The sequence below is a fragment of the Palaemon carinicauda genome, chromosome 20, assembly GCF_036898095.1.
Source record: "Palaemon carinicauda isolate YSFRI2023 chromosome 20, ASM3689809v2, whole genome shotgun sequence".
NCBI lineage: Eukaryota > Metazoa > Arthropoda > Malacostraca > Decapoda > Palaemonidae > Palaemon > Palaemon carinicauda.
Window position 1 is genome coordinate 91,627,199 of NC_090744.1, and position 7,314 is coordinate 91,634,512.

Here is a 7,314-nt window from a genome sequence, read left to right on the forward strand (position 1 = left end):
TGTTTCAGTAAATTTTGAGATAAGTGAAATAAACATCCTCTGATTTGCACATCGGGAAAACAGTCATCCATTATTGTTATAACAGCATGTGCAAAATCGCAGTTAATGATACTAGGCTGCGTATTGGATACCATCTCCTTAATTTTTCATAGCATTCTCACATATGTTGCACGCTGTTTATTCTGGAAGCGTAAATAATATAGTATGAGGTGAACACCATCGAAATAATGTATACTTGATATAACAGTTGAGGTGTAATGGCAAAGGTACCATCAACATACCAGATACGTCTTGCTTGTCGATTAAAGCAGATGACCAATAGCAGATTGAGACATATTTCCAGTGTTTTATTGATTATAATACAAGCTGATTTTTAAGCTCCTCGCATCTTTGGCTTGCATACGTTTTCCCTATTTCTACTTCTACTTCCATGGGGAATCGACAAAACCTTCACACGACAAAACACCCACGGACAAAAACCCCAATGACCAAAACCCCACGTGACGAAACCTCCACACAACAAAACACCCACAGACAAAAACCCCAATGACAAAAACCCCACTTGACAACACCTCCACACGACAAAACCCCCACACGACAAAACACCCACTGACAAATATGCCAATGACAAAAACCCCAATGACAAAAACCCCACACGACAAAACCCCCACACGACAAAACCCCCACTGACGAAAACCCCACACGCCAAAAAACCTCACACGACAAAACCCCAACCGACAACACCCCCAGTGACAACACCCCCACTGACAACTACCCCACAGACAACACCCCAACATAACAAAACCCCCAATGACAAAAAACGCCCACCGTTCTGTGGGGTTTTATCAGTGGGGGTTTTGTCATGCACTCCATTGAAACGGAGGGAAATATAATCACGCCTCTGACTCCCAATTTCTGTCTTTGGCTATAAAAAAGGCTTGGGACTTGGGTATAATCTAAGCCTTATTAGATGTGGTCACTAAGAGGAATCTTATTTCCATTGTAAAGATCTCAGTTTCGATCCTGCCACCTCCTTCTATGAGAAGATAATTGGGATATTTCTAGAACGGATTTGTCGAATCCGAAAGTTTGATAAAGGAAAAGGCTTTTAGCTGGTTTTCGTTAGTTGACATTTGAGGCTTATTCACAGTATTTGGTTCTGAAAGTCATACTAATATTAAATGAAATATCATTATTACCTGAATAATAAGACATTCAACACTTGTATCTCTTTATGATCGCCTATCAAGTGCTCCCTAGTTTTTATTAATACTTCATTTCTTAAATATTATTCTTATTTTTCCCAACCTTTTCCCCAGTTAATCAAAATAATAAGATTAATCAAATCCCTATACTTTTCAACGTTTGGAATAATTCCTCCCCAAAATTAGGATTTTTCTATATTAACGTTTTAGACTATTTCTTTACCAACATTCTCGTCATATTTAAGCCTACAGTAAAGTTATTAACACTTAACTATTTAGTAAGCAATTAGAGAAATATTAAGGGTATGAAAAAACACTCTTTACCTTTTAATTTTGAGGGTTTTTAAGACATTTTACACATCTGAATTTCCTAAACAACTGCTCTGGATAGCTGCAAAGTTGCATAGAAAATATAGCTTGTACCGGCTAAGCCTGGCCGGAGTTTATTGCTCGTTATGGTTACCAAGAGCTGAATAAAGCATTAACGGAATGTTACTTTCAAAGTTTAAATCAAAACAGTGCAACATGAGCATCATATCTTACTATGCACCAACAAATGATTCCTCTGAAGAAAGGAAAGATGAATGCTATGAAGAACTGCAGAATGTAATAGATGAGATCCCAGAGAGAGATAGCATAATCGTGATTGCTGACCTCAATGCTAAAGTTGAAAGGAATAATCAAGGTATAGACTCTTAGAGTATGTGATGGGTGTTGGCCAAGTTACAAATTAAAAAGGGGCATATTTTATAAGTTTTCATTCAACAAACAATCTTGTTACTGGACATACTTTTTTTTTTCAGCACAATGACATCCACAAGTTTACATGTACTTCACCATGGGGCAATTACGAAAATAAATCAAATATATCATAGGGTCATTAACAAAGAGCGAAAAAGGAGAAGCTATAGAGGTGCAGATATTACTAGTGTTCACAAGCTCCTCATTGCAACACTGAAATTAATACTGAAAGCACCTAACAGAAATGTAGATAGAGTACGTAGATTTCATACAACTAAACTTCTAAAAGATAAGCACAGAGAAACATGCACAAAGGAATGTAGGAATTAATTTGCAGTGTTAGAGACTTCAGGAGACGAAGAGCCGACAATTAATAAAGAATGGTGTAAAATGCAGTTACAAGAAGAAAACCATGGATATGACATTGTATTTGGGATACTATAAAAAGAGACAAACACGGAAATTGATTGTTGAGATTTTTCGAAGAAGTAATGAAAATTACAAAGTAGAGCATGCTACGTATTCCGATATTGTTAGTGAGGTCAAAAGAAAAGCAAGGAATGACTGTAGAAAATATTTAGACAGGAAAGCAGATGAGGCTGACAAAACTATGATTGCAGGGAGTGGCTATGGTGTAAGAATTGCTCATAGAATTATTAATGAAATCTCTATGGGGAGAGAAGCAAAAGCATGTACCCATCAAATGAGAGATGGATCTGTTATAATAACAGAAGATGAAGAAAGGCAGCGTTAGATGGAGTACTTCAGTGAGTTTATGAATAGGAGAGATGACGGGACTAATTAGATTGTAATACCTGGAGCTGGGGAAGACCCTGATGTGTTCCTGATTGAAATCTGTGTTTGAAGTAGAAGCTATCATTAAAATAACTCAAGATATGAATAGCCCCGGGATATGATGGAATAACTGCTGAGATGATTTTATCCGCAATGAAGTGACTCCCAGAATACTTACAAGAGTATTTAATCGAATATGACATGAAGAGGCAAAATCTGATGAATGGGAGCAAGGGGGTTTTGGTAAAGTAGCTAAAAAAAGGAGATATGACTGATAGCAATAATTGCAGAGGCATCACACTAACGTCATTTGTCATGAAAATATATAATTTTCTCATTCTAAAGACACTAGAAAGATAGATTGGTGAAAAGCTGAGATATGAAAAAGCAGGATTTAGGAAAGATAGATGTTGTGCTGACCAAATTTCCATTTTAAGAAATATGGTAATCCAATGTGTAGAATATAGAAACTCACATTTGATGGCATTTGTGGACTATGAAAAAGCCTTTGATAGTGGGCACCGACCAGTTTTGTGCAGAGTCTTGCATTATTATGGAGTTCCTCTTAAATATGAAATAGTGATTAAGTTTGTTCAAGAGCACAGCGAGTACAAAGTTAATGTTAATGGAGTCCTTTCAAATGATTTTCCAGTGAGCAGTGGAGTACTCCAAGGGAATGTGTTATCACCTACAGTATGTTATTTATCCTCATCATAGATTTTGTAATGTGACGGGCCGAGAGAGGAGTTGTGAAATCAAAGGCAGATTGGAAACGACTGAGTTATATTGTTGTGGAACACTCTCCTTATATACAAAACCTCAAGGCAACAGGACATGACAAGTTCACAAGACAGACCATATCACAGAGGAAAAACCAGACAGGAATTTTCATGTTCGTTTTAGTGCGAGGGAGGAGCGAAGATACAAGCATAATATATACAAAAGGAATTATGTACAATTGTGTGAAACACGGTTGGTACATGGCTCCCCCCCTAAAAATGACATACTGTACATGTTAAATAGGGCTCCCTGATCTAGAGAGGCGAACTGTAGGCGGGTCATCTGGCAGAAGATAAGCAGGTTTTAGACGATCAATGGAGACCCAGTCTTCTTTGCCCCGAATGTTTAGGAGGAATGCTTTCGGACTGCGTCGGATCACAAGGAAAGGTCCCGCGTAAGGGGGCGTTAACGGTAGCTTGCTGGTGTCGTTGCGCAGGAAGACGTGCGTTGCAGAGTGCAAGTCCGTTGGTATGTGATGCTTCGCTGGGGGCTTGTAACTCTGGCGGCACGGAGTAAATTTTCCCACGACGTGACGTATGCGCTGGAGATCGTCGGAGGAGGTTGTAGAAGGAAAAAACTCGGCAGGGACGACCAACGGGTCGCCATACACCATTTCGGCTGCCGAGACGTCGAGGGCGTCTTTAGGAGTGGTCCTTAGTCCAAGGAGGACCCAGGGAAGCTGAGTAAACCAGTTGGAATCCTTGCAGCAGGACATCAAAGCTGCTTTGAGGGTGCGATGAAAACGTTCAACCATTCCATTGGCAGCGGGGTTGTAGGCCGTTGTCTGATGTAGGGTGATGCCCAGGAAATTCGCTAATGACGTCCATAATTGAGAGGTGAAAGTGGTTCCCCTGTCAGAAGTAATATGCTCAGGGATACCGAATCTTGAAATCCATCCAGAGAGTAAGGCAGATGTACATGAGGCGGACGTTGCAGTTTCCATGGGAATGGCTTCAGGCCAACGAGTGGAGCGGTTGATGACGGCAAACAGGTAACGATGTCCTTGTGATGTGGGTAGGGGGCCTACAACGTCGACGTGAATGTGTGCGAAACGACGCTGAGGTTGAGGAAAGGTGCCCACTCCTGAATCCGTGTGTCGATGTACTTTGGAAGTTTGGCAAGAAGTACAGGCACGGACCCAATCCTTAGCATCCTTAGAAATGCCGTGCCAAATGAACTTTGCCTTCAGCAGCTGTGCAGTAGAACGGCACGAGGGATGTGAAAGGCCGTGAATGAAATCAAACACCTGTCGGCGCATGGGAGCAGGAATCCAAGGTCGCGGTTTACCAGTACTGACGTCACAGAGGAGGGTGGTGTTGGAGTCTTCGAGGGGAAAGTCTTCCCAACGGAGGGACGTGCAGGATGTCCTACAAGCTTGATACTCTGGATCCTGTCGTTGGGCTTCAGCCAGGGCGTTGTAATCCAATCCCAGTTGAACGGCAGCCAACGTGTTTCTTGACAGGGCATCGGCAACGGGATTCATTTTCCCAGGGACGTATTGAAGGGTGCAATTGTATTCAGCCACGGCGGAGAGATGTCGGCGTTGACGGGCGGACCAGGCGTCAGACTGTCGAGTGAAGGCGTGCACCAGAGGCATGTGGTCTGTGCGAATGACGAAGGGCGTACCTTCTAAGAAATGGCGAAAGTGACGGACAGCCAAGTGCACCGCCAGCAATTCTCGATCGAAGGTAGAATAACCCGATTCGGCCAATGGGCGGGGCGAGCCTTTGACCACCTGCTCGAGTACTGCACCAATAGCGACGTCGCTGGCATCGGTGGAGAGAAGGAGAGGGGCGTGTGGGATAGGAAAAGTGAGAGCCGCAGCAGTTGATAGGGCCTTCTTTGCATTGCAGAAGGCTGCTTCTGGAAGGGGACCCCACTTCAGGACCTTTGGCTTGCCCTTGAGGGAGGCGTAGAGGGGAGCAAGAGTGGCGGCAATGGCTGGCAGAAAACAGTGATAATAGTTGATCATGCCCAAGAATTCCTGCAGAGCTTTGACGGTCGAGGGCGCGGGGAAGTCCTGAATAGCTGCTACCTTCTCAGGGAGGGGATGGACTCCTTCAGGAGTGATACGGTGCCCTAAGAACGACACTTCGTTGGCGCCAAAGGTACACTTGTCGTACCGGACTACAAGGCCATTTTGTTGCAGGCGGTCGAGCACGATGCGCAGGTGACGGAGGTGTTCCTCTTTTGAGGAGGAGAACACAAGTATGTCGTCCACATAACATACACAGAAAGGGAGGTCCCCTAAGATGCCATCCATGAGACGTTGAAACGTTGCCCCAGCATTACGAAGGCCAAAACAGGATTAATTGAAGGTGTATGTACCAAACGGAGTGGTGATGGCGATCTTGGGGATGTCTTCTGGGTTCATAGGCACCTGATAATACGCCTTCAGGAGGTCGAGCGTAGAGAAAACCTTCGCTTTGTGCAGGTAGGAGGTCATGTCGGCAATGTTTGGGCGGGGGTAGTGATCCGGTTCTGTTTGCATGTTCAGGCGCCTGTAATCCCCGCATGGACGGTGGGAGCCATCTTTCTTCAGAACGATGTGTAAGGGTGACGACCATGGGCTGGAGGCCTTTTGGCAAAGGCCCATTTCCTCCATTTTGGCGAACGTCTGTTTGGCGGCTGCCAATCGTTCCGGTGCCAGACGTCTGAATTTTGCAAAGACTGGGGGTCCCGTCGTCTTGATATGGTGATAAATACCTTGCTTGGCAGGAACCGTGGGCGTTTGGCGAAGTTCTGGACGGAAAACCTCCGGGTACGACGTGAGGAGGTGGGCGTAGGCATCCGTGGGTGCGCTAATGTGGAGAGCGAGGTTAGAGGGGTCGGGTTGAAGAGGTGTCGACAAGTACGAGTCTGCGTTGACCAATCGTCGGTGGGTGACATCGACCAGAAGGTGGAAATGAGAGAGGAAATCAGCACCGAGGATTGGCATTGTGACGTCAGCAATGAGAAACTTCCAAATGAATTTCCCGTTTCCGAACGATAATGTGAGGTTCTCGTAACCGTAGGTGGGTATCGCAGATCCGTTGGCAGCTACCAAGCGGACGTCGGCAGATGTAGACAGACTATGTCGTGCCTTGAAGAGTTTCCTTGGCAAAAGAGAACGACAAGCACCCGTGTCTACCAAAAATCGCACGCCCGTTCCTGCATCCTGTAAAAAGAAAAGATTAGAAACACGGGAGGCCACCGCCACAAGCGATGGCCTACTTACACGTTTTTTGGCCACTGACAATCATTGGCACATTTCTTCGCGGTTGCCCCGAATCTGAAGTGGTAGTAGCAAAACTGCAGCGGATGGGAGGTAGTAAGAGGCTGTAGAAGTCGTTCGTTGGGGCGCGAGCGATTGGTGGGTGATGGGTGGCTTTGTCGCTGCTTTGGCACATCACGGGGTAGGCGTGTATGTCCTACGGCATTCATATCAGCTTTGTTTGATGTTGAATAGGCATCCTCTTCGTCAGGGGTGGAGGCATTGATGGAGGTCTTGAAGTGGCTGTCCATAAGGGCGTCGGCTTTGGTCATCAAGTCCTTTATGGGTAAACTATCGATATTGGGTATGGCAGAGCGTACAGGTTCGGGTAAACGGCGTATCCAAAGGGCAAGAAGTAGGTTCACCTCACAAGGAGAGCCGTCTGCGGCAGGTTGAAGGCGAGCGATACTGGTCATTTCCCTGAGGGCAAGCGAAGCCCTTTGGTCCCCCAACGGTTGTTGTGAGAGCTGAAAAAGCTTTGCTATACGGGCGGCTGGCGACGGCGAGTACTGCTGCAGAAGGTATGTTTTGAGGGTGTCA